The 9405-nt window shown below is 34.7% G+C and overlaps 2 long non-coding RNA genes across 9 annotated transcripts; both read right to left on the bottom strand.

Annotated features, from left to right (window-relative positions):
• Positions 1–226: 226 nt before the first annotated feature.
• Positions 227–4382, bottom strand: LOC131662395 (uncharacterized). Of its 8 annotated transcripts, none has more exons than XR_009301546.1 (7): positions 4141–4381; positions 3750–4047; positions 3507–3650; positions 2754–3394; positions 2435–2582; positions 1685–1714; positions 227–611 (listed from the first exon to the last, which is right to left on the bottom strand). It is a non-coding gene; the product is annotated as an uncharacterized LOC131662395 (long non-coding RNA). The 8 variants fall into 8 exon arrangements; XR_009301543.1 differs by having other exon boundaries at positions 230–611; positions 2101–2582; positions 4141–4382; XR_009301542.1 differs by lacking the exon at positions 227–611 and having other exon boundaries at positions 1031–1714; positions 2101–2582.
• A 3803-nt stretch (positions 4383–8185) lies between these two features.
• Positions 8186–9095, bottom strand: LOC131656592 (uncharacterized). The gene is made up of 3 exons (XR_009300180.1): positions 8971–9095; positions 8795–8841; positions 8186–8446 (listed from the first exon to the last, which is right to left on the bottom strand). It is a non-coding gene; the product is annotated as an uncharacterized LOC131656592 (long non-coding RNA).
• Between the last annotated feature and the right edge of the window lie 310 nt (positions 9096–9405).

Genomic DNA, 9405 nt, shown 5'->3' with positions numbered 1-9405 from the left:
AACTCCCTCAATTTTGATCATATGAAGGAGTTCTTATACTTTTTAGAAACCTCAAGATGTCCTCTACAAGCTACTTTGGAAGCTTTTTGCATTTGGAGAAGTTATCTTGATGTTATGGGCTTTGACAAAAAACCATTTTTTGTTAACTTTGAAAATGACCTGTAATGTCTTGGCTCATATTTTCCAAATGGTAAATCCAATGACCATGGGACCAATTTCATTTGAAACATAATTTAATTTCCTTCAAAATAAGATTTGTTTGGAATTTTTTGGATGAACAAGGAGAGAGTTATGGCCGGTCAATGTTCAGTTGACTTTTTAGGAGAAAACCCTAATTTTGAAACTTAGAGTTTTGTCGATTTCTGAACTTTTCTTGATGAATTATGATCAACCATTGATCAAATGATAAATATTTTGACAAAATATGGATGTTGATAAAAAATTTCATTTTTTGATTGTCTGTTGACTTTTCGGTCAAACTGGTCGTCTGTTGACTGTTTGAGCTGTTGACTGTGCGTCCGAGCGAATCGAAGTTTGAAAATTTGTCTGGTGGTACTTTGAGACATATGGAGATCTATGAAATCCATTTGAGGTCTCAAAAACTCGTTCTCCTGAAAAAAACAAAAACCCTAGTTAGGGACTGTTTGTGTAGGAGACAATTAGGCGTACCTAATTTCTGTGCAGTGTTGAGTCTCTGTTGATCATGTGATTATCAGAAGACTTCTAGAACAAAAATCTTGGAATTTTAAAATGCAAAAGATTGATTTGACTGATGGTATAGACACGGATAATCGTGCTGTTAGCGGGTTTGACTGTTAACTGGCTGTCCAGGCATTAACGTAACAATTAAAGTGAAAACTTAACAGTTAGAGTTAATTTATTCTTTTTGTTTTTGTTGTGTTAATGGTGAAAATTATTTACATGAGTTGTTAGAAAAACACAAACATAATAAATAAATAAAATATACTGTACGCGAACGAAATTACTGATAATAATCTTGAGAAGGATTTAATGCACAGAAAAATAAATATTTAACTAGCAATAAACACACATAATATCATCTAGATAATTAAGTGACAGTACAATAGACAATACAATATTTAATACTGACAGTACAAATATTACATAATATAACGAACAGTACGACAAATATAATGAACGGTACGTTATTTGAAAGCGAAAGATACGACAAACTTTAAGTATGACGATTAAAAACCCATGCTATAAACAACAATATATAGATGTACGGGAGTGCAAGCATCCCAGATCCGCATTTTTCAGGACTATGCAGACAGAAAAAGGACATGATCACCACAAAAACAGTGATGACAACAAGAAAAAACGTATCCACCCACTTTGCCATTTTTGTCGGGGAAGAAGAGAAAATAATTATGAGATAGTATGATACAAATTTGGGAGATGAGTGAAATTTGATGTGAGAATTTATGGAAAAATTAGGGGTATATATAGAGTGAAAAGAAGGATGGAGACGTTGAGGAATGAAGTGATACCGTACAAAAAAAAATAAAGTTTGAGTGGTAGTAGAATTTGAAAGAAAGTGTATGGAATAAAGTTAAGATTTGATTTGAAAGAAAGAGATTTGAAAAGAAAGGAAAAGATTTGAAAACAGTAATATAGTACAAAAATTAGTGGGAAACAAAACCAATAATAATTTAATTGTTACCAGTACAGTCTGGATCTCCGGACTCTGCGTCTGCAAAAAATTCGGTACCAATTGCGTCAGTATTATTTATCTGAAAATAAATCTCAAATAAATAGCATGTGAAGTGATAAACAGTATTTGGCGTTTGTGTAAGAATAAATTCAACAGCGAACCCAAAATACCGTATAAAAAATATCCTAAAAACAGAGTATTCATAAGATCAGGATATTTATGAAATAAAATCCAAGATTATATGAAACTCCCAATTTTTTAGACAGAAGGTTGTTGCCTTCTCTCTAAAAAAAGATGCGGGCAAATTTTGGGGTATAACACCTACGAAAATTTGTTTTAGTGTTTTTCGATGATATTCTCATTTACAGTTCTAATTTTACTGAACACCTTAACCGTATATAGACAATTTTTGAGTTACTACTGACCAATTTTTATGTTGTGAAGTTGTCAAAATGTGTGTTTGTAGTCTCCAAGGTCCATTACCATGGACATGTTATCTCTATGGGCACAGTGGCACCAGATGCAGACAAGATTAAGGCCATTTTGGATTGGCCTCAACCACGTTCGCTCACGACTCTCTGAGGATTTTTGGGCCTCACCGGGTTTTATCGTTGTTTTGTGAAACAGTACGCCTCCTTCGTCGCTCCTCTCACCGATTTCTTACGTTCCACTAAATTTGTTTGGGGTACAGAGGTGATCACAGCCTTTACAGAATTACAAAAGAGAATAACCGACATGCCGGTTTTATCGCTACCTAACTTTACAAAAAAATTCATTATGGAGACAGATGCTTCAGGGGTCTCCATTGGTGCGGTGTTGTTCCAGGACGGTCATCCAATTGCTTTCTTTAGCAAAAATATATGCCATCGAATGCAGGCGGCTTCAGCCTATGTTCGAGATATGTTCGCTGTAATAGAAGCAATTAAAAAGTGGCGTCAGTACTTAATCTGTCAAGAGTTCCATATTTACACGGATCAAAAGAGCTTGCGCAATCTGTTGCTCTAGAAAATCCAAACCCCATAGCAACAGAAATGGGCAGAAAAACTGCAAGGATTTAACTTTGATATTTTTTACAAACCTGGAAAATCCAATCTGGTAGTAGACGCCCTGAATCAGAAATACACCGTAGATGAGCCCATGTTGTTTGCCATTTCCTTCCCAATCCCAGATATCCTTTCCAGTTTGCGCACATATTATGCAAATGATGAAACAAGTAAAGAAATTGTCAGGAAACTCCTTAGTGATACTAATCATACAGAATACAAATTTTCAAACGGCTTACTATTTTACAAAGGAATTTTTTTATACCTGAGATAAACCAGATCCGTTCCATTCTTCTTTGGGAGTTTCATGCTACCCTAACAGCAGGACATTCAGGTCTAAAAGCCACACTAGCTCGTATCTCCACCTCTTTCAGTTGGCTAGGAGTATACAAAGAAGCAAAGAGTTTGATTAAGATGTGCAAAGTATGTCAACATGTATACCGAAACAAGCCTGGGAAGACATTTCAATGGACTTCTTCACCAAACTGCCTAACTCTTTTGAACGCACCACAATCTGGGTCATTTGCAATCGCCTCACGAAGTCCGCACACTTCATCGCGATGCCTTCTCATTTTTCCGCACAAGATCTTTCTAAGCGTTTCACAGTAGAGATCACACGTCTTCATGGTCAATCCAAATCCATTGTGTCAGATCGGGACCCCCTGTTCCTCAGTACCTTTTGGAAAGCATTTTTCAAAGAACAAAGCACAATATTAAAGTACAGTACAACATACCATCCTGAAACGGACGGTCAAACAGAGGTCATCAATAGATTGATCGGGACGTACCTTCGTTGTTTTGTCAGTTCTCAGCCGAGTAAGTGGTACAAATTTCTTCATCACGCAGAATACTGGTATAACACTTCCTACCACTCTCCATCTATGTCGGACTATGTCAACGGATCCACTTTAGAAACTTTAGTTGAAGACACCCTGCAACACAAACAAAAGATTTTCAAAACTTTGAACGAAAACCTTCTAAAGTCGGATCCAGATGGAAAAACAAGCAAACACAAAAAGGAGCGATGTTACCTTTCAAGTCGGAGATCGAGTTTTACTGAAGCTTCATCCGTATCATCAACAAACCTTCCATAAATTTCTATCACAAAAGCTTGCGTCCCGATTCTGTGGACCGTTCACCATCATTAAACGCATCAGTCAAGTTTCTTACATGTGGATCTTCCCTCTTCCTCTCGTGTTCACCCGGTATTCCATGTTTCTTTATTGCGTCCTTACTTTGGAAATGAAACCTTGCACGACTTCAAACCTTTCCCTCCTTCCCACACTCTTCCATTTCTTACAGATTTGGACTTCATCTCTTTACCTGATGCTGAGTCAAAACATGATCCGCATAAGACACAAAATATGTTAGCATCAAAGACTTTCACAAACTCAATAAATGAACATCAAACAGATTTCGTACCAACGAAGTACCCTATTCAAACTTCACAAACTAGGACCTTCACGAACGGGGATCCGATGCATGTTTTAGAAAAAGAATCAGTGTTTAAGAAAAATGAAGAAAAAAGTTTTTTAGAGAGAGAATTTCGTTTGAGGAATGCTGAGAAAGAGAAGAACGATGAGGAGCTTTTGAGTTCCAAGTCTTTAACTTCTAGAGATACACTTCCCACATATCAAGTACCAAAGGGACCCACACTGTCTGATCTTTCAATTCTGCGCAAGGCTCAAGAAAAGATTTCACGTGATACTACAGCTATTTCCAACGTCTATAATCCACCTCACACACAGCTGTATTCCTATGACTTAGCCGCGGCAGCCCCTGGACACGACACGTGTCCCATGCAAATTCTCACAAACCCTAACTAGTGGGATACCCGTGCATCCGCACGGGTACTGGTGTTGTGCGCGCATTTGTTTCTAAAATATAATATAAATAAATAATAAAAATTAAATTGTTTGACCAAATAAATTATTATTTTTAAAAGAGATAATAAATCAGTCCATATAATTTTTTTATATATAGAAAATATTTAAATCAAAAATATAATTTTTTTTATATTACACTAATTCAAAAACATATACACGTTTAAAAATAATATTTAACCTTAAATAATTTAGCCAAAAATGTATTTTCCTTGTATCTCTACATGTTTTTATTTTAACATTAGTTATAGATTTGAATACTTGTTTAACTTATTTATTCCTTAACTTTAAGTGAATACTTTTATACTACCAATTTGGTCTACAGGTTGACCTCAATCCTGAACTTTAAAAAATCAGATCATTTCAGCTTTATAGGGTTTGATATAATTTTTTTCTAGTGCTTCTTTTCCTGTGATTTTCAGCCAATGGTTGTTTTCAAAGAATGCTTTTTGTTTAACGTCCTACGAAATTAGCATCCTATATTGTATTGATGCCATACAATGTTTTTCAAATATTATAGTTTTATTTTCTCAGAGGATACCTTATCCTTCTTTAGTTAAAAGTTATGATCTTTCTACTAAATTAAAAAATTCCATGTGAATGATATATCAGGAATCTATATGTTCAAAATAGGAATAAAATTAGAAGTAAGGAGAGCATAAGTTATACCAGACTACCAGTCTCTTTTTCCGTATCATAAAAGATACACAGTATTGCAAAATGAAATATTTCAACATAAAATAACAATCAGCTTCATGAGCTTAGCGAAGCACTTGACTATGCCAAACAATACTACCAAATAGCAATTCCTTAGGTTTTACTATTTTAAAATAATAATCAGATATAAAAATGATCTCCTGAGAGACAATTTTCTGTATCCGGGGATCAAACCCCATGTCCAGCATCCTATCAGCTTGATGCAATACCTGGTATGTGACCCTTCACAAGTTAGTATGATTTTACTCAAGCATATCAGAATAAAAAAAAGAAAAAGAAAAATTGACTATCAGAGCGACTAATAGTTGATTCAAAATCTACTACCTTCCATCTGGGCGTCAACTCTAGAACAACTTTGCGATAACTGCTAGTGCACTACTCCAAAATCCAAACAAAATTCTCAATAACAAAGAACACGCTGCGTGACCCGACAAACTCCAAAAGTGCTCAACTATAAGCAACGCCACTCCAATGCAGCTGCAAGTATTAGTGCAAAATAAAACAATCCAGAACATAAAGACAACAAAATCTCCCAGCCCCGAGCAACCATCCAAAGCGACTAACGGACGATGACCCTTATGTATGAACACCACTCAACTAAGGAAAGGAAAGACTGGATCCACCTAAAATACAACTGATTATTAACCATTTTGTGTTATAATAGTGATATAAATAAACCATTTTATGACAAATACTAATTAGCTCATTAAGGTCTAAACCAATTTGAGAAGGATCACCATCTCCAAAGCGCTCTGAAAGATATGATTGACACTAATCATTATCTATGAGCATATATCTTGTTATTGTACATTAAAAATTCATTATCAAATGAAAATAAAAGGGGTAAAGTAGAATACTAACCATCCAACCCAAAATGTGATGTTTTGTAAGCCATGTCATCCAAAGTATCTTATAATGTAATCTACTCCCTAGTAAAGTAGAATACTAACTAACCCAAATTGTGATGTTTTATAAGCCATTCCTTTTTGGACTTTCCCTCCACTAATGCTACAATAAAAACATCAGTAAAAGTAACTCCAGCTCCATTGGTGAATATCCACTTAAGTCCATGTCATAATCAATTAAACAGAAACCATGTCGGTATCCATTTTAGCATTTAACTTCCAAATTAAAATGAACCGGTCCATGAAGTAACATGACTTGCCCAGCTGAAAAATAGATGAATGGATTCAAAAAATGCTGACCTGAAATTTGATTCCGGGTTGGTGAAAATGCTGACCTGAAATTTCAAACACATAAAATTGTTGAACTTAAAATCACAACTACACAAACCAAATGCTACAAAACAACACTTACAGCAGGAGTAATTAGGGCAATTTTCACTTATCTCACAATACAATCAAGATGATTTTCATCTTTGACACCATATTGTTCAGCAATAAAGAAACAAAACCAAGAAGTTAATGTTTACTCAGAACAGTCGTACGTTGATATCTTATGCAATAAGACCCTGAACCAAGGCTCTATGGAGAGTGAGTGTCCAAGATTGATAATATTAAAAACTTACAAGTAAACATACAACACCAACAGTGTCTTAGAGAACACTATCAACAATACATCATACTGAATATATATCAGATAAACATCAAACTATATTTAAAATTAATAATTTCTTAATAGAAATAGAACCAGAAGTGTCTTGGGCAACAATTGTGGTAGTTTCTGATGGCTTTTCATTAGCAAGTTCATGTCGAAAATAACTGTCAAAAGGGTTACACCAGAAAATAACTGCAACATGATATGTATTTTTAGAAACCCAAAGTCATATCACTAAGCAAACAAAAATAGGAAGGTAACATTGAATAGAATGCTAAAAGAAAATAGTAACACAAACACCTGAGCTTAGCAAAAGAGTTGTCATTAAAGACTTTGTTAGTAGTTAGAGTGAGAGGCATGTGAAGTGAGATAAAATCAGTAGTTGAGACTGCATGATCAAATCAAACCAATTCAACACCAACATCGCATGCTATATAAGCTGGAGCATAAGGATCATGTGCTATCACATTCATTCGTAACACTTTTGCTCGTCTCTCAACTTCAAATTCAACTTTTCCAAATCCCGTTACTGGCTTACTGCTAATGTTTTTCCAACAATTGATACTCCTACATAACTGTTTCTTAGCCATTTTCCTACAAAATTCATCAACTAAATCATTTTAGTCATCCGATCTCAAATCAATAAACACCAGAAGTAGAAACTCATGCATACAACTGTGAGATCCCAACATGAGACAACGTGGAACATAACAATATCGACATTTTCTTTGAGTTAGACTTTACAGATCATTAAAGTATTTTCTACCTTTTCTCAATCCAAAACCAGAGCCACTTCCAAAGCCAAATCCAGTGCTAGATATGATCATATCATTGAAGCTATTTTCAATTCTTCCGGTGCCCATTTATATGTTAGAAACTATTTTTGTGATCAAGAATTCTTCAGAGACCTGTCTGTATAACTCAAAAGATTCACATCACGCGGGGGAATAGAGTAAAAAAACAGACTAATGCTCACCACATGAAGCTACCAGAAGTAGCTTGGGGTGCTAACAATGGATCTGATGCTTCCAGAGCATTTTGCAGTAAAACATCCTGGCATTTTCCCTGTATTTAATAAAAAAACATTTATGATACCTCCTCATCTCCTACAAAATTGTAGGAATTAACCATCAATTACCCCGGGATCAATGAAGGATCTCAATATGATGTATAATAGCAAAGCTGAAACTAACAATTAATTCTATAAAATTGAAGTTAGTGAGAAAGTAAGTTACCCAGAGACACCATCAGCAACAACAATAACTCCTCCATTATAGTTGCTCACAAAAAAGCATTGCCATACAGCAGAAACAAAAACAATAAAACTAAGGAAGTGATGAACCATATCCAAGATGTATGTAGAGAAGCAATAATAAAAAAACTGCATCAAATAGAAGAACATTAAAATACGATTCTACACCATTAATCAATAATTCCATATATACCTGGAAAAAGCCCACTTGTTGGAAACAAACTCCTCAGCTTCTCTTCAATTTCTGCAAGAAATTGGTCAGCGCTAACTTCACAAAGGCGATAACAGTTGTTACGTTTGAACTGGTGTTTATTCAGACCTGCATTTCATTCAAAACAATATAAACAACAAAGAATCTCAAAATCAGTATATGATTCGTTTGAATCAGCAAACCGAAGGGCCAACAACAAAACCATAAGTTTATTTTCTGGACACTATAACAACAAAACAACAACAATGTATAAACCTTCATCCTAAAATACTCAAATAATTAGAATAGAAACAATGTCCAAGTTAACCCATACCTTGTTAGCTTCAAACTCAGCGGTAGAACTCGATTCAGTCTATAACCTGAAAAATAAACCACAAAATCATCAAATAAACCACTAAAACCCTACCTACAAATTCAAAACCCTAAGTTTATAAGAAAACCAAAGAGAACCCATACCTAGTTAGCTTCATAACTCAGCGGTAAAACTCGATCCAGTCTATATCCTGAAAAACAAACCACAAAATCATCAAATAAACCACTAAAACCCAAACTACAAATTAAAAACCCTAACTTTATAACCGATTATCACTATTTGAAACCCTAAAAAATCTGAATCCAATCGATTCGCACACCGTAAACCGATTCAGACACCATTATTGTTTCAGATAACAAAAGAGAAAGAAGGGAGAAGAAGAATAGCAAAAGGAAGAGGGATGTGGAAGCAATATAGAAGCAGAAAGAGAAAAAAGAGAGAAAGAAGGTTGCTGTAGAGAGATAAGAGAGGATGTTGTAGAGAGAAAAGAGAGAAAGAAGGTTGTTGGGGGAATTTTGAGAGAGAGAGAGAGCGTGAGGAAAAAGAAAGTGAGAGAGAAGAAATTGGAAATGAGTAGAAAATTGAAATATGCATATATAAAATGATCACTTTAATATAATAATAATAAAATCTGACAAAAAAATGAGAAAAGACAATAAAAAAGCAAAATTGGGTAGGTGTTGGCAAAAGGGCAAAGGGCATAATAGTATTAACCAGGTACTTGTATTTTCTTATTTTATAGATTCTTCCATTA

This window comes from Vicia villosa, linkage group LG3 (assembly GCF_029867415.1).
Source record: "Vicia villosa cultivar HV-30 ecotype Madison, WI linkage group LG3, Vvil1.0, whole genome shotgun sequence".
NCBI classification, from domain to species: domain Eukaryota; kingdom Viridiplantae; phylum Streptophyta; class Magnoliopsida; order Fabales; family Fabaceae; genus Vicia; species Vicia villosa.
Note: the sequence above shows the minus strand (reverse complement) of the source record. Positions and strands in the feature narration are given on the sequence as shown.